Source organism: Ochotona curzoniae, unplaced genomic scaffold, assembly GCF_017591425.1.
Source record: "Ochotona curzoniae isolate NIBS_2020 unplaced genomic scaffold, NIBS_Ocur_1.0 scaffold_4506, whole genome shotgun sequence".
NCBI classification, from domain to species: domain Eukaryota; kingdom Metazoa; phylum Chordata; class Mammalia; order Lagomorpha; family Ochotonidae; genus Ochotona; species Ochotona curzoniae.
In genome coordinates, this window is record NW_024467119.1 from 27701802 (window position 1) to 27726665 (window position 24864).

General features: G+C 38.7%; 1 protein-coding gene across 3 annotated transcripts in view; it reads left to right on the forward strand.

Annotated features, from left to right (window-relative positions):
- Positions 1–24864, forward strand: part of WDFY3 (WD repeat and FYVE domain containing 3) — a 264769-nt gene that overhangs the window by 41650 nt on the left and 198255 nt on the right. For all 3 annotated transcript variants that reach the window (XM_040967248.1, XM_040967249.1, XM_040967250.1), the window contains exon 2: positions 21612–21711. The gene's annotated coding sequence lies outside the window, so the exon portion shown is untranslated. The remainder of the gene's footprint in view (positions 1–21611; positions 21712–24864) is intronic.

Here is a 24864-nt window from a genome sequence, read left to right on the forward strand (position 1 = left end):
AATAGTAGAGGTAAATCGGATAAGAGATATTAAATTATTATGCCATGAATCAATTTAGTAGGATCAGAAAAAACAGACATTAAAAACTATATTCCCTTATGATGTTCTCCTTTTTTGGTATGGGAATTGAAGGAAAAGACAGAAAATGAACTGAAATCCTCAGGTAATCTGGGTTAACTGCCCAGGTTCTATCTTTGTTAGAGGCTTTCCTTGGTCCTGTTCATCTGTGGTTATACAAAGGACTGCATTCTGGGGAGAAAGATGCCATGTTTCTGGCCAAAATGATTTTTGGAGGGAAATAATTTCAAACTTGCAGAAATATGAAAGTGATGTAAAGATCATTTGTGTTTACTTTATCCAGATTGACTCGTAGCCTTTTTCTCCAAATGTTGTTTGTTCCTTTGGTATAGGAATATTGATCTGTATATTTATAGACGCAGAGGCATGCATAGACACATCAACTATATTATAATCCTTTCACCCTAAAGATCTTAGTTGGATTTCTGAGAGTAAGTACAGTTTAGTCTAAAAACTTCCACACACTGTTTTTACTTTTATTTGATCAACCATGTTTTAAAAAATATATTTAATTATTTGAAAGACAAAGTGATGGAGAAAGAAGAAAAAGATAAGGACAGAGAGAGAAATATTCTTTCCATCTATTTGTTAATTGCCGAAAAACAAAACAAAACAAAACAAAAATCCACAAACTACCACAAACAGTGTTAGGAAAGACTGAAGCCAGGAACTATGAATCTCCCACAAGGAAAGCAGGATCTCAAAAATTGGGCTACCTGCCTTTGCCTTCCAAGGCAGAAAGTTGGATCAGAAAGGGAGTAGCTAAAATTCGAACTGAACTTGCATATGGGATGCATGCTTTGTAAGTGGTGGCTTATCCAACTGTGCCACAGTGCCAGCTTCTTAGACAGCCATTTCATAACTTTGTCAACTGACCAAATAAATGGTCTTCATAGCAGTTTTCTTCCTGTGTGGCACAGAAATCGATCTGTGATCACATCTTATTACATTTATATTTTTAGTATCTTTTAATATGGAATAGTTGTTCAGCCTTTCTTTGCCACTTACTGCATGAACTTTCTAAAGGATACTGGCGTTGCCCTATCCCTTTCTATGCATAGTCTTCCTAATTATGAATTTAATCTGATATTTGCTGTTAATAGGTTATCTGGTTATATATTCAAGGATGGAGAACTATATAAGAGGTGTGTGCTTCTTCGCACATACAGCTAAAGGCCTGGGAGATCCTGCCCCTCATTTGTGATGTAAATTGTGACTGTTTCTAGGTTCAATTTCCCAATGCATAGTACTAAATATACTGCACATGCAACTGATAAGACTCTGAAAGGAGGTACTTGAAACAAAACAGACTGCTGCTCATACAATTTTATCTTGTATTTGTGGTCAACCCATTGATGATGCTTAACCTGAATCACCTTTTTTTTTAAAAAAATGTATTTATTAATATTGGAAAGGCAGATTTCCAGAGAGAAGGAGAGAGAGAGGAAGACCTTCCATCCACTAGGTCTCTCCCCTAATGGCCACAATGGATGGAGCTGAGATGATCCCAAGCCAGAATGCAGGAGCTCCTTCCAGGTCTCCCATGTAGGTGCAAGTTTTCAAGGCTTTGGGGCATCTTCCACTGCTTTCACAGGCCATAAGCATGGGAACTGGAGCAGCCAGGATGCAAACTGGCAGCCATTTGGGATGTTGGCATTTGTAGATGGGGGAGTAGCCAATTGAGCCATCATGCTGGGCCTTTGAATCAGTCTTAAAATTATAAAATGATATTTACCTAATCAGCAGCAGCAGACATCAGTCAACATTCTACGTAAGAACATAACACTTTTATCTCTGCAGAATTTTTTTATTGCTAGTCTGAATTGATGATTTTCCAATCCCCCTCCACGCTGCTATCCTTAATAGTGAACAGTTATTACTGCTCTTCCATATTTTAGTGCTCAGATAGACTCAGATCTTGACAACCTTTTTAATGCTGACTCCTGTATCTTTTTGTACACCTTCATGATTGTTTGGAACACGTCATTATTTTTATCCTTACTAAGACTCATCTCATGCCCATAATTAGCCCGGTGTTTGAACCAGTCATTTCTACCAAGAGCCTTGCTGCCTATTCTTGGGGACTGATTCTAGAAACAAAAGTCATGAGCTTTTATGTACACACTGCTATTGGGTATCTTTGCTTTTCGCTGATTGAGGAACAGTGCTAGAACATACATACATACACACATTTGTGTCCATACATGCGTAAAATGTGTACATGGCTGTATGTATGAAGAAATATCCATGTAACATTGATCCATGAGAGTGCATCAAAAAGTTTGTGGAAAATGGAATTCAGAGATAATTTTGCATTAACAGTTGTGAAATCCATTCATACAAGGAGTCTTGAGAAAGCTATTGGAAAACACATTTTTTTTTACAATTATTTATGGCAAAATAAACTTGCTGCTGAGCTCGATTGCCATGAATGCTGTGAAGTTCTGGCCAATGTGAGAATGTGGTTTTTATCTCCTGGTTTTCACTTCTCTGTAGTGAGAACACAGCTCCCAACAATAAGAATTGTTTTATTCATTTCCTCGAAATCATCCAAAATAGTTTGTGTGTTTGCGCCTTTTTAAGATTATTTTTTTTCATTTGAAAGAGAGGGCAAGAGAGACAGAGAGAAATACATCTTTGAGAGATATCTCTCATCTACTGATTCATTCTCCCAGTGGCCACCATGATCAGCCCCGGATCATGCGAAGCCAGGAGCTTCATCTGGGTCCTCACGTGGGTGGCAGGGACCCGCATTACTGGACCGTCATTCCCTGCTTTCCCAGGTGCATTAAAAAAGGACCTTGCCTGAGAGTTGGTCAGCTGGAATATGAACCAGTCCCAACACAGAATATGATTATGGGTAGTGGCTTAATCCACTATGCCAAAGTGCTGGCTCCACCAGCCAAAAAAAAATTTAAATTGCTTCATATATATCACTGAAAAAAAACAAAAACAAAAACAACAACAATGGCCTACCCTGTTAGATTGCCAACTTTACTGTTGTCTGGTTATCCTTCAGGTTTTTCTTTTTGTAATAATAAGCACATACATGTTTTCTTTTCATTTTCTAACCCACAAGATAGCATATCGTCTGTGTAAACACTTCGGTACTTAGATGTTTTTACTGCAAGCCCTGTCTGGGAACTCACTCCATTCAGTCTGCCTTCTGTCCTCTGTATTTGTGTCTCCAGGTATTACTGATATTTCACATGTGTACAATGCCGCAAGGACTAACCTTGTGTCTTTTTTATTGGACGTGTGTGTTCCGGATAAATAAAGATGTAAAATCATTGTGTCAAAGTGATAAAAGCCTATGTAGTTTTATGTGGTGTTCTGGAATTCTCTTGCATTGGGGTTATTAACGGTTTCATTAGCAATGCACAAGAGTATCTATTTTCCCATAGATTTACCAAGAGAGTGTATGTTAAACTTTTGGATTTTTGCCATTTTAATGGGCTGAGAAATTGAATCTCAGTGTATTTCTAATGTATGTTTTAAAATTAGACATGAGGTTGATCATGTCAGAATGATAATGGCCATATGTGTAAACAGATTCTGTTCAACTATGGTCTTTTTTCAACTATTACACTCTTTTTTCTTTGATGTTTTATTTATTTTACTTTGAAGTCAGAATTACAGAGAGAGAGAGAGAGAAAGGAGAGGCAGAAAGAGAGAGAGATCTTCTATCCACTGTTTCACTCCACAAATGGCCAGAGTGGCCGGAAGCTGGACTGGTCTGAAGCTGGGAGCCTGGAATTTGTTCCAGGTTGCCCACATGGGTGTGTGGCCCCGAAGCCCTTGGCTGTCCTCCACTGCTTTCCTGGGCCATAAGCAGGGAGCTGGATGGGAAGTAAGGCAGCTGGAACATGAACCAGTGCCCATGTGGGATGCTGGCAATGGCAGGTAGAGGACTAGCCTGTTATGTCACTGCATCGGCCTCCAAACTTTTGTTATTTTAAAAATATTAGTTCTTTATTGGTAATATTGCACGTATTTTCTCCTTTCTTGCCATTTGACTTCTCATGGCGATTTTTGCCCAAGTTTAAGAAAAACATTTATGTAGTTTGGTTTATTGATGATTCCTATTATTGTCCTATTATTTTAAATTATAGTTAGAAAATAATGAATATGAAATGAACTTGCTGTGTTTAACTGTAAAGAAATTAGGTAGTTATTTAAACTAGATGAAAATGGATAATTCTCTTATTCTATTTGTCATTTTCCCACAGTCTTTAATTCCAAAGCCCAAACCAGAAAAATTTGCATTTCATGTATCATATATGCAAATTCAATTATTTTAATTTTAGCTCTTAAAAATGTACATATTTTATGGGTCCAGCATGGTGGAATATCAGGCCAATCTTTCTCCTTGTAGCACTAACATTTCATATGGGCATTGGTTTGTGTCCTGGCTCCTCCGCTTTTGATCCAGCTCTCTGCTGTGGCCTAGGAGAGCAGCAGAGGGCGGCCAAGTCCTTGGGAACTTTTAACATCGCTATACCTGATCGCCTCCATTGTAGCATTTCAGTTACTGTGACTTTTTCTTGTAATGAGAGTCTGGACTGGTTTGGCCAGCTTTGGCCAACTGGCCTTCCGGGATCACTAGCCTCTTTTCAAATAGCCTTGGCATCAGACCTTACTTCCTTGAAACCTCCTTAATACCGCCACCTCCACAGATCTGAAGATGGTGGAAAATGATGTGAAAGGTAGTAGGTTAGAGAGTCATATGTTGTCTCAAATCAGTGAATTAACTCAAAAGGTTTGGCTGATGTGCACTTAACATTGTATGTTTATCTTAAGGTAAAGATGAATAGTATTTACTCAGAAGGACATGCATTCACACATACATGTGTGCGTTTGTGTTTTGTGATTCAGTGTTGTTGAAGTAGAACCAGCAAACAAGTGTAAGAAAACTTTGAATTATTTTAGCCAGACATTTTTGGCCAGAATCTACAACTAACACAGACAATGCTGAAAAGTTCTTACTTGCTTCAGGAAGTTTTCTGTGTAGTAAAATCATTTTAAATCAAAATTAGATTTCTTTCCTTAGCTAGCTTCCATTGAAGTTGTCTTATCTCAGGATATTTGCTTTCAACCTATCTAGAGGCTGTGATTAATTTGGAACAGTGGTTGGAGATCACAGCAGCTCATGGGTTTCTTCATCCCATCTTGAGGGCCTGCGTGCTGTTTGGAACTGAAGTGTTGCAGTGGAGTTTCAAAATGGCTTTTTCTTAAGGCTTAAGTAAAAGCTAGTCAGCCTGTTGTTGGCAATCATACGCTGAGAATTACAGTATTCTTGTGAAAACACTTAAAACAGAGGCAGGAAGGAAAACCAATTATGAATTTTTCATCTAATGCGCAAGTGAAGTGCGTGTTTGGCTTCTTCATTGAGATGAACAGTGATAGTGGGCAGGAAGGTCGTGGAGAGGGCTGTTAGAACGCAGGCTGTGGAGCTGCAGAGCCTGCATTCTTGGGTTTCCCTGTGCCACTCTCTTCCAAGTGCCCTTGGGTGGACTCAAAGCTGCCCTTTGTTCGCGTTCTGCGTTTCTTGGTCTGTTGTTTTTGTGTCATTCTGTTTTTAGTTTATGATGTTATTCCTTTTCTGACATTACAGCTTGTCCACAAGACAAAGGTGGTTTTCTTAAGCTAAGCAGATAATGAAAGAGCGTGGTATTTTTGTATGACAAGACTCGACTCTAAAAGTTAGGAACGTCAAATGTAAATTTCAGGATTAAGTTTACTACCAAACAGAGATTCTTTATCACTGTGTGGAAAATAGTAGCATTCCTGATTCAAAAACAGCAAGGGAGGTAATTGGTTTTGTGTCGCTTGCCAAAAGTATGAGACACATTGTAAGATGTAGCTGTGTAATTAGAACTGTTTTTCTCCCAGTTCCTGTTAGTTGAGGTTTGCACACTTTAAAAAGATTTACTAACTAGAAGCTCTTTAGTTGTGATTATTAAAAGTCTGAGCATGTAGATTTTTCTCTGAGTTCTAAGAGGTTTTAAGGAGAGAATATTAGATATGGAAATAGAACCAAAGTAAAACTAGTACCTCAAGATAGCAAGGAACTTAGCTTTTATTTCCAAGGAGTGTTTGTGAATTTATTTTGGCTTGAATGGAAGTTCTCAGCTATAAAAAGCAAACATACTTTTGGATTCATTTGTCGGTTTCTCCCCTAGTGTAGCTGGGGAGGTCAGATGCTTTCATGTTGGACACACACTTTGAAGTTGGTGCTGTATCAGTTTAAGTTGTCCTGAAAGATTTGTTGACAGAAACTTTAGCTCTCACCACATTGTCGTGTTTAACATTCACTGTTCAATGCCTTATTCTTTTTAAGTATGTGTAAGTATTTATAACCTGAGGCTTGCCATTTTAGCCATATTTAAATGTATAATTCAGTGGTCCTATATATAGTACATTCAGAATGGTGTGTAGCAATTGCTGTTATCTAATTCTACAACTTTTTCATCATCTCAAATAAAAACCCTGTGCCCACTGGACAGTATTTTCCCTGCTGTTAACTGGACCTTGGTTAACACCATTCTACTTTCTGTCTTTATGAATTTGTTTATTCTATGTATTTCACATTAAATGTGGTCGTTCAATATTTGTCCTCTTGTGCTGGGCGTTTTTTTTCCCCAACTTGGTATATTTTTATGGTTTGTCCATATTTTTAACATGGATCAAAATTTTATTTTTTTTTTTATGACAGAAGAATGTTCCGTGGGTGTGAGTGTGTGTGTGTGCCACATTTGTTTATCCATTCATCTGTTGATAGACACTTGGGTTATTTCCATCTTTTGTTAATATGGAAACAGGGCCAGCATGGTGGCCCCACAAGTTACACCACTGCCTGCATTGCTGACTTTGCATATAGGCACTGTTTGGAAACCCTGCTGCTCTACTTCGGATCCCCCCTCTTTGCTGATTTTCCTGGGAAACAGCAGCAGTTGGCCCAGAGATCTAGAAGAAGCTCTTGGCTCCTGGGTTAATCCTGATCTAACCCTGACTGTTGTGGCCATTTGAAAAATAAACCAGTGAGAGAGCTGTCCCTGTTTCTCTCTACTTTCCATATAAAATAATTCCTTTAAAAAATGTGGAAACTGTGCTAAGAACATTGGTAAGCAAGTATCTCTTTGAGTCCCTGTTCTCAGTCCTTTTGAAACAGAATTGCTAGATCATGTGGCTCTGGTAAGCATTTGGAGAATCCATCCAGCTTGTTTACCCTTTGAATGCAGCATTCTGCATCCTCTCTCCAATCCCGGAGTGCTCCTCTTTCCCTACATCATCACTAGCACCTGTTATTACCCATTTTGGAGGAATAATAGCAGTCTTAGTGGATGTGAAATGTATTTCACCATAGATCAGATGTGGGTTTCCACTGTGACTACTGATATTGACCAGCTTTTCATGTGCATACTGTATATGAATGTTGATAGAGATACCATTTTTGATTACATGTTTCTTTATGTCCTTTGTCTATTTTTTAGTTGAATTGTCTTGTTATTGAGTTGTAGAGATCTTTTTTTATATGTTATGTATAATAAACCCCTAGCAGATATATGGTTTGTTCATATTGTCTCTTATTGGTTGTCTTTTTTCCTTTTAACTCAGTTGACAGTGTCCTTTGATGCATTAGAATCTTTAATTTTGATGGAATTCGGTTTATTTATTTTTTTTCCTCTTGTTTCCTGTGGCTTTTATGTCATATTTAGAGATAGCTGTCAAATTCTAGGTTATGAAGCATTATCACTGTTTTGTTAAAAGTTTTATCATTTCTCTTCTTAAATTTAGGTCTATGATCCTAAGTTCATTTTTGTTTGTGGATATACGGTTTTCTCAGCATCCATTTATTTTGAAGAGACTGTCCTTTCCCTGTTGAATGGTTTAGTCACCTGAGTTGAAAATTAGCTGGCCGGGTCGGAATCTGTGAGTTTTTTCCTGGGCTCCTTTTACTTGTATATTCGCCCTTCTTCCAGTATTTTGATTAATGTATTAAATGTTGTGTTTTCTGTTGATTGCTTTATTGCTGCTACTGGGTGCCTTTAAAGATGTTTCTTATGTGGCTGCAGTTGTGGTGTTCCTGTCCCAGGTGTTTCATTCTGAATCCAGCTCCCTGCTGATGGCTTGGGAAAGCAGAGAAAGGTGGCCCAATGGCCAAGCTGAGCAGATCTGAAGGTCAGAGCAGCCGAGACAGGAATAGGTGCCCATATGGTATCTTGACACATGCAAAATGAAAACTTTAGCCACTAGGCTACTGTGCCAGATGCAAACAATTGTGATTTTAAATCCATTTCCTTTGTAACAATAAGTTGGTGGGTTTTTTTTGATTAGTTTGAGATATTTGCCAGATATTACAAATTGAGTTTTTTATTAATATTTTCATATTACTGCAATTTTCCATTTTAAAATTTCTTGATATTTCATTCCAAAAGTGTTTCCAAGTCCTGTCTGTGCCTTCTATATACCTATCGATTCTGCCTATTGCTTTTTGGCCTTGTTGCTCACTAAGCATCCTAACTGAACTGTCGGCCATCTCCTCCTGTGTGATAGAGGCGGCTCCTTTGGATTCCTTTTCCATCACTGCAGCAGGCGTCCTCTTTGCAGAGTGCAGAAGTGATCTCCTGTGTTGCTTTTTGAAGTCCTGTGTTTCCTTATAAGCATCTTCAGATGAAGCTTTAGAATGTGGCATCCAAAGTCTTTCAACTTGGGTGTCCTTTTCGACCCTCTCCTCCAGAAGCAGCACGTCTGTTTTCTCTTCCCTCTTTTGAAGCCCGAGTCTGTGTCCTGGGGATCCAGGTAGGTTCTTACACTTTTCATAGCACTGGTATGTACTGTATTGTCTGATTATTTCTCTGTTTCTTGTGTGAGAATGTCTTATTTTTCCACTCTGTAGGGCTTTGTGCAGTGGATGGGATTACTCTGAAAGTCAGTAGCTTAAAAACAAAATGGAGCGGTTACCGTGACAAATCACAGTGCTTCAGCTGGGTCATCTTGGCTTAGGTTTGCTTACAAGGTGGCAGTCAAGGTGTTGGCTGGGACTTGAAGAGAGCTGGAAGGCCCAGGATGGCTCACTCACAGGCCTGTTGAGAGAGGCTGCATTTCTTGCTGTCAGACTCACCTGGGCCCATTGCTACACAAAACAGTAGGTGGAACCAATAAGCATTTAGAAGGCATAAAGTCAGGTCTTAGCGGCTGGAGTGTCCTGGCAACATGGGAATTGATTTCCTTCAGGAGATTTCTACCCACGAGAGAAGGCACTCGTCAGGGGCTATAATGCCTTTCCTGACCTGCTCACCATGGGTGGGCACTTCTACATTTTGTTCCTTTGAAACATGGCAAAGAATATCCCACAATTAGGACTGTACTTTTGAAGAGAGGAACATCAAAGGTTTTGTGAGTGTGTTGTTTTGTTGCCCACATAGAATGTAATAGTAATTTATGATCTTCCTTTGGGTCTGAAAAAAATAGGTTACTTTCCCTCCTTGTAAGATGTATTTCCCCACCTGAAAATGGTTAAATTAAAAAAAAAATTTTTTTTTCATTTTATTTGCAAGGCAAATACACACTGAAATAGCAACTCTCCATCCCCTGCTTCACTTCCCAATTGCCTCCAGCAGTGGAGGCTAAGCCAGACTAAAGTGGGAGTCTGGCACTCAGTCCAGGTCTCCTGTGGGTGGCAGGGACCATGTCCTTTGTCTGTCCCCTACTGTCTCTCAGGGTGCATGTTAACAGGAAATGGTGCGTGGGACTCGAATGTAGACACTTTGGTATGAAATCCAGGTTCGGACATCATAAACAGTATCTTAACTTCCATGCTGAGTACCAGCTCTCTTAAAAATTTTTCTGGAAGTATGCTTTCACTAAATTCCTTTACTTGCTTGTGATGATACAGAATGGTTTAATTAGATGTATTGTTTAAAGGAACTCATTATTACTTAAATGTTCTTTATTTTTTATTGAAAAGTCAGATGTGACACAGGACTCAGTATCTAAAGCTTTAAGATCTTTTAGAATTTAAAATCTTTAAGAAATGAAGAATCTAATTTGTATTGTGTACTTTTAAGAGAGCAAATCTTGAATGGTCACCTAAATTGGTATCGTGAAACACAGTTGAAATTAAAAAAAAAATTAGTTTTTTTTAACCTAATATACTTTGCTTGTTCAAGAAAAATTTTAGTCCCTAGTATATATAGTCCCTAAAATATGTAGCATGCATATACATTTTCCAAGGTGTTAAATGTGTGTCAGTGAACAAAAAAGACATGCTCTATCCATATGGAGTTTATGACTAGTTGTATAGCTAAATTATAAATTAGATAAATAAGTATTTACCATTATTGACATGCTGTTTGTGGAAGAAATGATCATGATGATGTGATAGTAGGTTCAGGAAATGCAAAAGTATTTCTTCATTTTTGAGAAAAGGCTTGTTAAGAGAGGTGACCTTGAAGCTGAGAACTAAAGATTGTCTTTGCCAGGAACTTAGTGGAAGAGGGAAGACCCTGCAGTGTGAACAGTTGGTGTGTTTGGAGTTGAAAGGATGCCTGGAGATGTCTGAGGGGAGAGCGGAATGAAGCCCAAGCAGTAGAAACCAAGCAGATTATTAGAGCTTAAGGCTCATGATAGGAAACACAGATTTTGTTCAGCAGTTCTAAAACCACTGTGTTGACCCTACAACTTTCAGTTTCTGTTTTAACCAAAAACAATTAAAATAATTATTAAAAAATATATCTTAGGTGCAAAAGAGAGGAAAACAAGGCAAAAAAGAAACTGGGAAAATTGTAAAGAGACAATGTGGTAGTCCAAGTAAAAGATGATGCCATCTTGATCTAAAGTGATGGGAGAGGAAAGATTGGCTTTGAAATCTGTAGGTAGAACAAGTGGAAGCGACTGTGAAGTGTTTGGGGAGGGTACAATGCAAGGACGGTACCTCCCGTTTGGCTGGAGCAAATGGGTCAATGCTAAGAGGGGACCCAAGGGTTTATTTTTGAATGTGTTCATTGTTGTGATACCTGCAAGTCATCCTGTGAAGATGTTAGGCAATAGCTCTGTAGTCCTGGAGCTTAGACACTGGAGAAAGCAAGATACAGAGTGTATTGACAGGCATTTTGGGGGGAGGATAGATCTAGGCACTCTAGCTTTCAGATTTTGTATGCTTGGGCCACATTCTCCCATTCTTGCTTGCTTTACAACAATAACAAAAAAGTTTGGTTTATTTATTTCAATGTCATAGATGCTTTCTTTCCTTATTTTTAAAATGTAAGCAGTGCTGTAATATACACCAAATGAGTTTAAATCTCCACCTGACTGATCATGTGTTGAATGAATATCAAGGTTTCTTCCTAAGGGACTTGCCTCTCCATACCTCCATTTCTGTATCTGCTCAATGGAATGTAAACAGCATTGTTTTAGAAATTAGATGAGATTATTTACTTAACATGTCTAGGACGGTGTGGTGTCCATGGCCCGGGTTTTGCTCTTCATGTTTGTCTATGAGCAGCAGAGTACTCTGAGACAGAGGTATCCCATTTAATGCATATGTTCTCTACTCTTAAGTGGCTCTAAGTACATGGATAAATAGACTCCTAGAGTGTGTGGGTGATTCTTCATTTGTTCTAACTCCTAAAACAAGTACTGTAGACTGGGTAGCTCATGATGACAGAGATTGATTTCTGGAAGGTGTAAGATTATAGGACCCATATATTTCACGTGTGTGAGGATTCCCTTCCAGGTTCCTAGACAGTGCATTGTTGCTGTGTCCTCACATGGTGGAGAGGGCAAAGGAGCTAACTTGGCCCTCTTTGATAAAAGGGCAGGGCATGCATCAATCCATGCATTAGTGCTGTGTTGCCTAAGCTCACAACCCCAGTAAGGCCCTGAACATTATCATCTTGACTGTGGGTGTTAGCATTTCAATGTTTCAGTTATTTATGAGGCCAAAGGAAATAGGTTTGGATAGATACAGTTATAAAGCACATCATTGTGTATATAGCATAGTTTTATATTGTATATAGATTATAAGGCATATATTCTTTGCTAAATGCTCATATTACTGTTTCTGTCTTTAGTTTCTCAGCTTGTTATAACTCTGCCACTTACAGGGATGATTGCTTAAATAATGATGGTTTAAGATAAAAATTTGTTTTGAAATATTCCTGAAGTCTAACATGTCAGAGGATAGGTTGAAACAATGTTATAAACATTCTTATGTATTAAGTCTTTTAATATTATTAATGTAGAATTTTAAATTTTCATACTAAATAGTTCATTGTCAGATACAAAGTTGGATGGCTTGGGGCTTTTTGGGTGAAGATGTTTAATTTGAATTTATGAGATCTGTCTCTAGATTTTCCTTTTGATCTCTTCCTTTTCTCTTCTTCCTTTTACCCTGCCCCCTCTTCCTTCTAAACAAAAAGGTATAACTTGTTCTTCTTTTGTGCTCTACTATGGAAAATATACTAAGGTTTTAATATTTGAATTGTATGAACTTTGACGTTTTCAGTTGCTCTGAAGTATGTGATCTTGTAACACCAAAGGGAAAACATTTATTCTCTGTGTGTTGTCTTAGATTTCATCAAATTTGTCATATCTGGAAAGTTTCCTGAAAAGGTATTAGGAAAGGATAATGAACTTGCTTTATTTCCCAGTGAGAAATTTTAACTGTCACCTAAATGTACACAGTGTGGTCACCATTGTTTTGTTCCAAATGTGTATTTTTATCTTCTTGCAAAGGAAGAATGACAAAAAGAGAGAACTGTCCACTGATTTTCTCCCCAGATGATGCTGGGCCAGGCCGAAATTAGAAACCTGAAATCCTGTCTCCCCTTTCCCTTCCGCTAATGCAGCATTGAGTAAGAAATTCTGTTCGGTATAGGAATCACAAACCAATTACTTAAAAAAAAAAAAAGATTTGTTTATTTTTATTTGAAAGGCAGATTTTTATAGAAACAAGGAGAAACAAAGAGGCCTTCCATTTACTAGCTCACTCCCACATGGCCACAATGGCTGGGGCTAAATTGATCCAAAATCAGGAGCTTCTTTGAAGTCTGCTACATAGGTGCAGTGGTCCAAGGACTTAAGCCATCCTCTGCTGCTTTCCCAGGCTATAATCAGTAAGTGGGATTGGAAGTGGAACAGCTGGGACACGGCTTGTGCCAATATGGGATGCCAGTGCCACACAAAGGTAGAGGATCAGCCTTCTTTGCCATTGTACTGGCCACAACTGATTTACTTTTTATTAATGAATTTATATGTTAATAGAATGAGATACTGTGTGATTATTTCATCAATTTTCTTTTTTTTTTTTAAAGATTTATTTTTATTATTTTTTCATTGGAAAGGCGGATATACAGAGAGGAGAGACAGAGAGGAAGATCTTCCGTCCAATGATTCACTCCCCAAGTGAGCGCAACGGGCCGATACTATGCCGATCCGAAGCCAGGAGCCTCTTCCGGGTCTCCCACGTGGGTGCAGGTTCCCAAAGCTTTTGGGCCGTCCTCAACTGCTTTCCCAGGCCACAGGCAGGGAGCTGGAAGGGAAGCGGGGCTGCCGGGATTAGAACCGGCGCCCATATGGGATCCCGGGCGTGCAAGGCGAGGACCTTTAACCACTTGCGCCACTGCGCCGGGCCCAATTTCATCAATTTTCAAGAACACTTTTTTTTTTTCTTATTTTTAAGGAATTTTGAAGCTAGACTGCATCTTTTAGTAATTGGAAGTGTAGTTTCATGGTGATGCATAAAATAGCAATAGTCTTACTGGTGTCTTAGACTTCGTGGTAGTCTTGGAGCCAGTGTTATGCTTAGCAGGTTAGGCCATTGCCTGTGATGGCAACATCCAATATGGACACGCTTTTGAGTTCCAGCTGCTTCCTCTGTCATCCAGCTCTCTTTCTCAGCTGCCTGAGAAAGCAGGTGGAAGATAGATCAAGTGGTTAGTCCCATACTGTTCATGCTGGAGATCCGAAAGAAGCTCCTGGCTCCAGGTTGCATCCTAGCCTGGTCTACCCTCCCACCCCCCATAAGTGATCCAGTAGGTAGAAGGGTGGAGGATCTTCTTTTTCTCTCGCTTTTCTCTGTAACTCACCTTTCAATTAAATAAATTTCTAAGAATAAGAAAAAAAGAAATTATGGTAGTATTGTGCAGTGATTTAATTGATTGAGTTACTTCATGTTCCTGTGAAGTTAGGGTCATTTTTAAAGATCAGGTCATGAATTTTCAATTGTTTCCAACTTGATAGTAAAGGTAGCATATGGATCGGCAAGTTTTTCCCTAAAACATCTGTCTTGGTCCATTGGGGCTTCTGTAGCAAAAGTACATTGGGTTAAGTGGCTTACACACAATGAATAATTTTTACCTCAGAGTTCTGGAGGCTGGGCTTTCTGGTATTTAGGTACAGGAACATTTTGTTTTTTGATCAGGATCCTCTTCCTAGAGGGCCTTCTTTTCATCATGACTCCATATGGTAGGGAGGACCAGCGAGTGTTCTCAGGTCTCTATTTTAAGGGCTCCGTTTTGATTGATAAGGACTTCAGTTTCTTGAGCTAATCACCAGTCAAGAGCTTCTCCTGTTACTGCTATCATACTGTAGGTTAGGATTTTTACCTGGGAAAGAGGAACCCAAGGACTGCAGCACATGCATTCAGACCGTAGCAAGACCACATGGTAGATACAGTCTTTGTGGGCCGTCAGGTCTCTCTTGCAGTTCCTAAACCATGCTGCTGTCGCACAAAAGCGGCCTTACACTTCACAAGCAAGCATGGCTGTGTTCCAGTAGAACTTACAAAAACAATTGGTCCTCTAGGCTGGTTTTCCCACTCCTATGGAATATGTATTGATCGAATAATTTTAGAAATGTTCTCTTAGAATATTCTCCTAGATCAAATTTGAGCCTTCCCCCATGTGTTGTAGCTCTGATTAAAAAAAATCCTGACCATTGCCAGATTTATTCCATTTGTTTACATGTCGTTCAAAAATAATCATGCTTAGATTCATAACCCAGTATATATTTTATCTTTCTCTGTGTAGGTGATCTTTGGTACAAGTTTGCTGTCTACCTTAGCAGGCACTTTCCATTTTTGTTTTGTTTGTTCCTACACAGGTAAGCTAAAATAAGTGAGCAAGTAACAGATCACCAAGATTTACTCAGTTCTCTGTCTTGTCAGGAATGGTACCAGGAAGTCAGGACCTTTAGTCGCGTGCTAATAGAGTTGAGTTGAAGCGGCAACATAATGACATTGAATCTGAGAGGTAGTGCAGTGATATCATTAAGAGCACCAATGCTGGAGCTAGACAGCAGGGTTTTCTACAACTTGTACCACTTATTAGCTTTGAGGCTAGTTTTTTTTTTAAGATTTATTTATTTTAAAGGTACAGTTCAAGAGAGAGGGGGTGAAGACTGAGATCTTCTGTGTGCTGTTTCCCTCCCCCCCGCCGCCCCCGAGCTGGGCTTGTGTGAAGCCAGGAGCCAAGAGCTTTTTGTGGGTCTTCCACATAGGTGCATGGGCCCAAGCACTTGGACCATCTTCCACTTCTGTCCCTGATGCACCGTCAGGGAAGGGAGCTGGATCGAAAGTGGGGCAGCCATATGTAATGCTGGCAGCACTTCGTCTGCCTTACTGGCTGTGCCACAGTGCTGCCCTGAGAATAATGATTTAACCTCTCAATTGTCTTACTGTCTTTAGTGCTGCATTAGCAAAATTCATGAGACATGGCAATTTGTAAACATTGGATGTTCATTGGGTTCATCATTTTGGAGGTTAGGGAATCTAATAGCATGGCAGTGGCACTTGGGAAAGGTATAAATGTTGCATAACATGGTAGAAAGGCCTCGCATGAAGACAGGGCACACACAGAACAATGCACTTTTGTAATGAGGGAATTATTCCATTAGATTATGTGATAAAGGCATTAATGTCACTGCCTAATCACCTCTTAAAGGCTTGATTCTCAATAGTGCTACCAAGACAGATAACTGTCGATGTAAGTTTTTTAGGGACATTCAAATCTGTGTCTCCGTTTCCCCTGTAAACGTGGATGGGAGCAGTGCTTATCCCACGGGATTTGGGAGGGATTAAGTGAACTGTCTTAAGTATCCTAAATGGATGAAAAAGCTAGTTCTGGCATGAGCTATGTAGTACCGGGAAAGATTTGTGATTATTGAATTTAAGTAACAGTAATTTGCCATTTAAAGTGATCAACAAGGAACTTTTGGTCAATAATTAATATTTGATTCCTTTTTAGTTTGCCATGATATATGTAATGTACAAAATCTTTTTCTCTGTTTCACAACAACTAACCTAGTACCTCACTGTCATTACAAGAGATGTGGATTTATATTTTCATTTGTTGTGTTAATTTTCTAGTCATTCTCATATTTCCAGTAAGTCTAATTTCTTTGATTTTGAGAAAATATCTCCTTGTGATTTTCCCAACAGAGAATGCTGTAATTATATACAGATAGGTTTAACTTTGTTAGACGTCATAATATGCTGGTTTAATAACAGACCTATGTTGATGATTAAAATGCTGGTAACACAATTGTAGAGCAGTTTTGACCGCTTTCTTTTTTCATCACACTTGTGAGGTATAAATTTATTTTAATTTCTAATAGTAAAAGAATGCCTCTTCACTTATATTTCTGTGCTCACATATTTCTTGTATTAGATTGAGGCATCAAAATTATTGAGACTTTGCCCTTTCTGTCCTAGCAAAAATGGCGATTTTATTTGACTTGAGTAAGACCCTTTGTTTTCTTCGAAACATTTTTCTATCCTTTGTGATTTGGGTTGGTTGTAGCAGTTTCTGACTTTCATGCAAGCAGCAACATAATTAACTTTATTTGTTTCAGTTTTAAACTCTGATTGCATACATCCCCTGGGAGAGTTTGAGGACTGCCAGAGGTGGGGAGAAGCTATTGGGTTTTTATTGTTAACCTGAAAGAGACATGTTTGTAAATGGCAGAGCCAGAATCTGAATGCTTGTTGGGACCTAACTCCGGGGACCACCTGATATCCCTGCTCATATTCTATTTGTTCAAAGCAAGACCTTATTCAAGAAGGACAAAGAAAGCCTTTTTCCTTTTGAAGAGACAAGGGTAAAAAATTTTGCTGATATTTAATAATTGCCTCAAAATGCAAGAAAGTTTTGGATGTACTGTCATGGTAAGAAAATTATTTTGCTTTTAAAAAAACCCTCTTTGATGTCAATGTAAATCATTTAAAGATTAGTGGTCATTCCTGAGCTCTTTGTCTTCCAGATTTTATCTTGAAGCAAGGTTGATTAGTTAGACACAATGAAAGCAGATTTTGTTAGCACAGACATCTTCATATTTTGATTTTTTTCCTCTTTTTTTTTAACCTGTTTTATTTACACTAAATATATAGCTAGTTTGTATGCGTTTTCATTGTTTTTCCTGTGAGGGTACTAAATAGTAACTGTTGTTTCCCCTGATCCTTGTTTGCATTTGTCAGATTTATATATTATTAATTCTGGGTAACATGTATGGATTGCTGATGGACAGTCTGCAGGTCTGACTCTGAGGAAAAATTGCAGAGTATGTGCTGAACTAAACTAAGTGGCATTGCCTTTCTCTGTGTTTGTGGACTAAGATGCCAGCTTTCCCAGACAGATGGGAGTGGGAGAGAGCTGAGTGTATGAGAAGAGCTGACAACTTATCCACCACGCCTTTCTGTTCATGGCTAATCAGGAGAATAGATTGGAAATACTCAGAGATAATTTCAATTGCAGTATTTCTTCACGTAGTATGGCACATGTGACAGGGGAAATATGATATCCAAGGGCCTTTTTTTTCACTCTCAGATATAAACCTGTCAAACTGTGCACACAGAAAAATCACAGAGAAATACTAAGCTGGGTTTTTGATTTAGTTCTCTGTGATGAATTCTTCAAAGAATAAAACCCAAGCATATTATGTCCTAGGCAACATTTTCTGATTCTGATCTTCCTCTGCCAGTTCTCACATTCTTTGCCTTGATGTTTAGAGCTTGTTTCCCTGTTTGTTGGTTGTATTTCTGTAATCTGTCTGCTGGACTATGAATGTGTCCTCTCTTAGACCACCTTCAACTTTCAACTTTGAGGTTGAAATTTAATGGCCAGAGCAATGATGTTAACAGATGACTCCTTTAAGAGGTGATTTGGGGCTAAGGGCCACCCCACACCCCGAATGTGAGACTGAAGCCTTTATAGAAGAGGTTCTCTGTGTTTCACCTCCGCCATGTGAGGACACAACACTTGTCCCCTCCAGAGGATTCAGCGGCGAAGCAGCCCTGCAGCACTACCGCCTTGATCTGGGATTTCCTGTTTCTCGAACCACACGGGAATTAATTTCTGTCATTATAAACTTCCCCGCCTCAGATCTTCTGTCATGGCAGAATCTACAAAATTACTATCACACTGTTCAACAGTTTCCTATTGAAGTAAAACAGAAAGGCTGGGGATACAGCTCTGTGGGTTCTGACACACACAGAGATTAATGTAACCACTACCCCATGATAGGAAGACACAGCATAGTTGTATATCACTCAGAACACTTCCCTGCCCTCTCCCTCATAGTCACAGTCTTCCCCCCACCTCTAATCCTAGCAAGCACTAGCCTGTCTTCATCAGGATTATTGCCTTATTTCAAAAGAATGCCATGCAGGTGGATTCATATAGCCTATAATCTTTTGAAACTGGTTTTCTTTCGCTTAACGTAGTGCTTTTAAGAATCAACCCGGTTATTGCATGTCTCAGTAATCCGTTCCCCTTGGATTGTTGGATTGTGGTTGACTTGTGTGGGTATGTCTCCATTTGAGCATCCATTTACCTGAGTGTGGACATTTGGGCACTTTTACTTTTTGATCCTGATGAATAGAGCTGCTGTAAATTTGTGTGTAGGGGTTTTGTGTGAATGTAAGTTTTCACTTCTCTAGGGCAATAGTCAATATGCTTTTTCTGTAACAGAGTAGGAAGCATTTTATGCATGTGGTCTTGGTTGCCACTGTTGTGGTGTTGTATGCAAGCAAGCAGACAGTATGTGTTGCAATATTTAAATAAAATGCTATTTAGAAAAAGAGGCAATAGGGCATATTAGGCACATGACCATAATCTACCAACTCCTATTGACAAAACATCAAAACAAAAACCCTAGGAATGGGATTGTCCAGGTAAATAATTAAAATGTGTTTAATTGCAAGGTAAATTGCCATGCTTTAGTTTCTTACTGTAGGAGTGTTTGAACTATGGAACATTATTGAATGCAGACTTTGTACTTCACAAAACAGGATCCTATAATTTATAAGACAAGCTTTGGTCTTTTCTTACATTGAGTATCTATTTTTGTCTTTTACTTTTATTCGTATTCATGTGTGATCCTGTGACTTCGAAGTATAAACCCTAAACTATTTGAATTAGTTAAGAAATATGAGACATTTTAGGAATGTTGCCTTTTTAAGCCATATAGCAGGAGCAGATAATCAAAGTGAGAGCTACTGAGGTTTGAAAATCAAAAAGAGCGGATTTTAATTTTCTAAACACTGAATATAACTGAATGAGCGGTTGTCACAATGTGTCATAAAATCTCTTCTTTAGAAGGATGTGCATTTGCCCAAATGAGACATTTTCAGTGTGGAAGCCAAACCCGTAGTCTTCACCCATCAGCGCTCATCTACCTCATCCTCTGTATTGCACTGGTTTGTGATGACAACATAGGTATGAAATCTTGGGTTGATAACCAAGTATCCTTCTTAGAACCAGCATCCTGCAGGTGGTTGGTTGGCTTGGTCTGTGGGATCCACAATTAGCTTTCCATTTTGTTTTGATTCCCTGGGCCACAAAAGTGAGAAGTTGATGTTGAAAGGAAGGCAAGCCACTTTTGAGTGTATCAGTAGCTAATGAAATTGATGAATAAAGCAAAGTAGGTGTGTCTCTGGTTATGGTTTATGTTTTTCTTTTTTTTCTTCTGAAAAGTCAGTGAAGCAGCAGGATTGAACAACATCACAGATGTGGGAAGAACAGTTTGTCCTGAGAGCAGGCCCTCTTGTCTTGATGTGATGGTTGAAAGGTTATGGCTGTGGGTGAGGAGTGCTACTGCTGATGTGATGTGCTTTATCGAAGAGATCTTTATTCGGAAAATGGACTCTTTCCTACTTCTGTGGACTTGGGCACTAGCATTTGAATGATTTGTGTGAGATTGATTAGGATCTCCCTTGATAATCCAGTAGAAAGCATAGATCACTTGCTAAAATACACAGGAAATGTATGTGTGTGTGTGTGTGTGTGTCACAAATTTACTCTGATATTTCAAGGATTTATTTCTCTCTGACCCAGCACTAACTTTCAGCCACAGTTGAAATGCTCTGTATTGGTTTTCTCTTCGTATGATAGTAGCTAGCCACGTAGTGCTAATGAGCACTTCAGGTGTGGCAAATGTAACCTTAGGAGTGGGTGTTTTTACTTATCCGTTTAGGCACACTAAAAGTTTAAATTGCCACAGAGAGCAAGTAGATGCATTGTTGAATTATATACGTCTAAGCTCTGCCATGCCTCTTGTTTGGAGGGAAGCTTGTTTACTTGACCTCTGAATTTTGCATTTAAGCAGTAATTGTACCTTTTGTCATTCAGTTAAATTTTTGTGTGGGTTTGATTGTCTAAGTTTTTAACTTTTCTTTTATAATTTGAGACAATTTAATGCAATTTCTGCTACTTGCATAATACGTGTTCCAGGGTCTTGGACTCTTCTTTTCTCCAGATGTGAAGAAGACACCTATTGAGTATGGTTGGAGAGGTCTCCAATGTTATTTTGTCCTGTGCTAGGAAAATTAGAGTAATTTGGAGTCACCTTTGCACAGGTACTTTGAAAAAAAATCCCATATTTGAACATGATTTAGTAAAAAATGCTGCGACTGAACTTGATAACACATGATCTTAAGTTTTCTGTAGTAATGTCAGTCCTAGACACACTTTAAGGCTACAGAGAACTGTTACAAGCATGCTTGGGCTCCAGCCCTGGGAGTTGAGATGTGAATGAAGTGACTTCTGAGCATCACATTATTGTTTCAAAGTTTCCTAGTTGGGACCCAGCATGATGGCTTATGGGCTACTTCCTTGCATACTCTGGCATCCCATATGGGTCCCAGTTTGTGTCCCAGATGCTCCATATCCCATCCAGTTCCCTGGTTGTGGCCTGGGAAAGCAGTGGACAATGGTCAAAAGCCTTGGGACCCTGTACCTGTGTGAGAGACCCAGAAGAGGCTCCTTGGCTTTGGGTCAACTCAGCTATGGCTATTGTGGCCACTTTGGGAGTGAACCAGCAGACAAAAGATCTTTCTATCTCTCCTCCTCTCTGTAAATCTACCTTTTCAATAAAAATAAAGTTGAAAAATATGTAAAATCTCCAGGTTGATCCAGTGGCCAACCAGGGTTGAATATCTCTCACATAAGGATAATTAATGGACTTAGCCTTCTCAGGTGGAGTAGATATTCCAAATTATAGATTAATTCACATTTTTTTCCCTTTCCTCTTTGTAGTTGGAGCCCAGATTTCAAGTCTTGAGTGAAGTGCCGTCAGGGGAATGGGCCCTGTTGTGCTGACACATTCAGAACCTGTTATCCAAGGAATACTTTAAAGGTCAGTGTTCAAGAAGAGGAAATAGTGGGATTCTGTTTTAGATCATTACTCTGCCATTGAATTTATTGGCCAAATTAAAATTGAAAATAATTTGCGAACTAATGACTTTTAAATTTACTTATAATGTTGCCATTGTAAATATAACTACTAAAATAATATTAAGCAACAAAGTAGATCTTGCAAATTGTTTTTTTAATGTGCTGTTTAAAGGAGATGTGTATGTGTGTAATTGTGTGCTTACAAACATTTTGTGTATGATTGCAGAAATGCTTAAAAATATTACTGATAATGGCTCTGTGGAAAGGAGTTAGGTCCCTGTGGTGGGGTGTTTGCTTTTATTGTATATTCTTCCAGTGAAAAATGCATTTTTCAATAGTTAAGATGCTTTTAAATCTTTATAAAAATGTATATAGTGTTTTTCTTAATATGGGAAAATCATAACTTCATAGTTCTTGGAGTTTTGAGTATCTGCTTGTTATGACTGTGTTATTTAAATTTTTAGACCTGCTTTTCCTTTCCTTACCTCAAGTTGTGGGGTTTTGCTTTGCTTTGCATGTTTTTACCTCGTATTTCGTTGTAAAATATTTGTGTCTTCCACATTCATCTTTGCTCCTTTGCTCTTTTTTATAGCTCAGTTAATAGCATTGCTGTTTTTTCCCAATAAGACCTCTTCATCTCTGAAAAGCACACAGTTCCCAAATCCTTAATATTCTGTTGCTCCTATTCTCCCATAAAGGAGGTTAAGCCACCAGTGGCAACACATGCATCCCGTATGGGCCCTGGTTGGTTCCCAGCTGCTTTGGATCGAGGTCTCTGCTGATCAGCCTGGAAAGGCGGTGGAATGTGACTCAAGTGCTTTGGTCTCTGCTGCCCACATGTGAGTCCCAGATGAATCTTCTGGCTTCTAACTTCAGCCTATCCCAGCCCCGGCCTTTGTAGCCATTTGGAGAATGTTTGTGGAGTTAGCCAGTATATCAAAGAATAGAAGATTCTCTCTCTCTCTCTCTCAAGCTCTGCCGTTCAAGCAAATGCATCAATCTCAAGAAAACAATATGTATGCATTCCTACATGACACTGTTTGGTAATGTTTCTAAAACTGTGCTACTCGCTGCTAAACAGGAGTTTATTGATAACCAACGTATCAGCTTTCTATAATTGACTTATGTGTCTTTTCTAAACAAGCCTCACCTTCAGCATGCCCATATTCACATCCCACTGTACTCTAACTATGTTGAGCTTCTTGGAGCACTCAGCCGACTGTCTTTTGCTTTCTCTTCTGTATGCCTAGAGTGTTTCCTAGAAATAAAGTCCAGTTTAGCCCAGTATCAGCCAAATGAGCTCTTGCTCAGTTTCTATGATTTAGTTCAATCATACCCTTTCTATGAATAGTTAATTGCCTCTGCCATTTGTTGCCACAGTACTTTGTTCATTTTTGTTATTATTTATATTACTTTGCCACATTGCTTCATTTAGTTCAATCATACCCTTTCTATGAATAGTTAATTGCCTCTGCCATTTGTTGCCACAGTACTTTGTTCATTTTTGTTATTATTTATATTACTTTGCCACATTGCTTCTATTCTGTGTTTAGGGTAACCATGAGTATGTGCAGATTGTATTCTGATCCACTTATTTGTCTCCATATGAAGAGCAGTTAGATGTAATATTTGTTATTAAATGTTCAATAAAAATTAACAGTCTTTTGCAGTTTTAATCATTGAGTTCATTAACTCAGTAGTTTGAAAATTTAGTATGATCTAAACTGAATTTTTGAAATAAAATTTTAAAATGAAAGTATTTATTTTTATTGCAAAGTCAGATATATAGAAAGGAGAGACAGAAAAGATCTTCTGTCTATCAATTCACTCCTCAAGTGACTGCGATGTCCAGAGTTGAGCTGATTCAGACCCAGGAGCCTCTTCTGGGTCTCCCACGCGGTTACAGGGTCCCAAGGCTTTGGGCCATCCTCAGCTGCTTCTCCAGGCCACAGGCAGGGACCTGAATTGGAAGTGGGGCTGCCGAGATTAGAACCAGTGGCCATATGGCATCCTGGTATGTGCAAGGCAAGGACTTTAGCCACTAGGCCATCACACCTGGCAGACTAAACTGAATTTTACATTTATGACAAAATGGTTTACCAAGTTGCTTGTATAATTGAGATTGAAGATCATGTTAACTCTTTGAAAAAACTTATAAATATAGGTGATTCAGAAGAATTTTCTATTTACTTCAAAGATAGAACTATTGAGAGAAGAAGAGGTAGAAAGAGATCTTCCATTCATTGATTCACTTCCCAAAGGCTGCATTGGCTACACCTGGGCCAGGCTGAAGCCAACATCCAAGAGCTTCTACCAGCTCTCCTATGTGGGTACAGGGACCCAAGCACTTGGGCCTGCTTCCCCAGGCATATTAGCAGGGAACTGGGTCAGAGCAGCAGAGCTGAATCTCAGATTGGTACCTGTATGGTACATGTTGCAGGCGTTGCGTTAACACACCAAGTCACAGCACTGTCACCTAAAGTATTCTTATAGAGCACTTATAAACTTTTTTGTTAAATTTTTATTAAAAAAAATTTTATTTTGAATTTTTAAATTTTATTGTACAGTTTCATGGGGATTAGAATTACTAAACCCCATCCAATACAGATTCTCCGCACGTGAGCACTTAAATTAATTAATTAGAAGATAAGATGCTCTTGAAAGTAATAATAGTGCATTAACTTAACATGTATTCTGTTAAGTTTTGTTGTCAGTCTCTATTTGTATTTTCATTTGGATCTTTACATTTATTTACCTTTCATCATTTCTTAGCTTCAGTATTAAGATCATGGTACAAATTTGCTTTTAGTGTCCACGTTTATTTCCTTTGTATATATACTACTTTATATTTAATGTCAACCCTGTGCTAAAGATTTTAAAAGGTGTTCTATGTCTTTAGATCTTGGTGGATCATATTTTCCCAAATTTTCAAATAGGAAAATCTAGACAATGGGAAATTTAGGTTCTGCTCATCTACATATGTATCTGCTCTAAACTTATCTTCAAGATGGATGAGTGAAAGCACTTGTGTTATATTCTTCTCCCTAAGAATAACTGAACATAGCTAAAAGAATAAGCAATAGGGAAGAAATGTTTTGACCTTGGTGAAATGAGA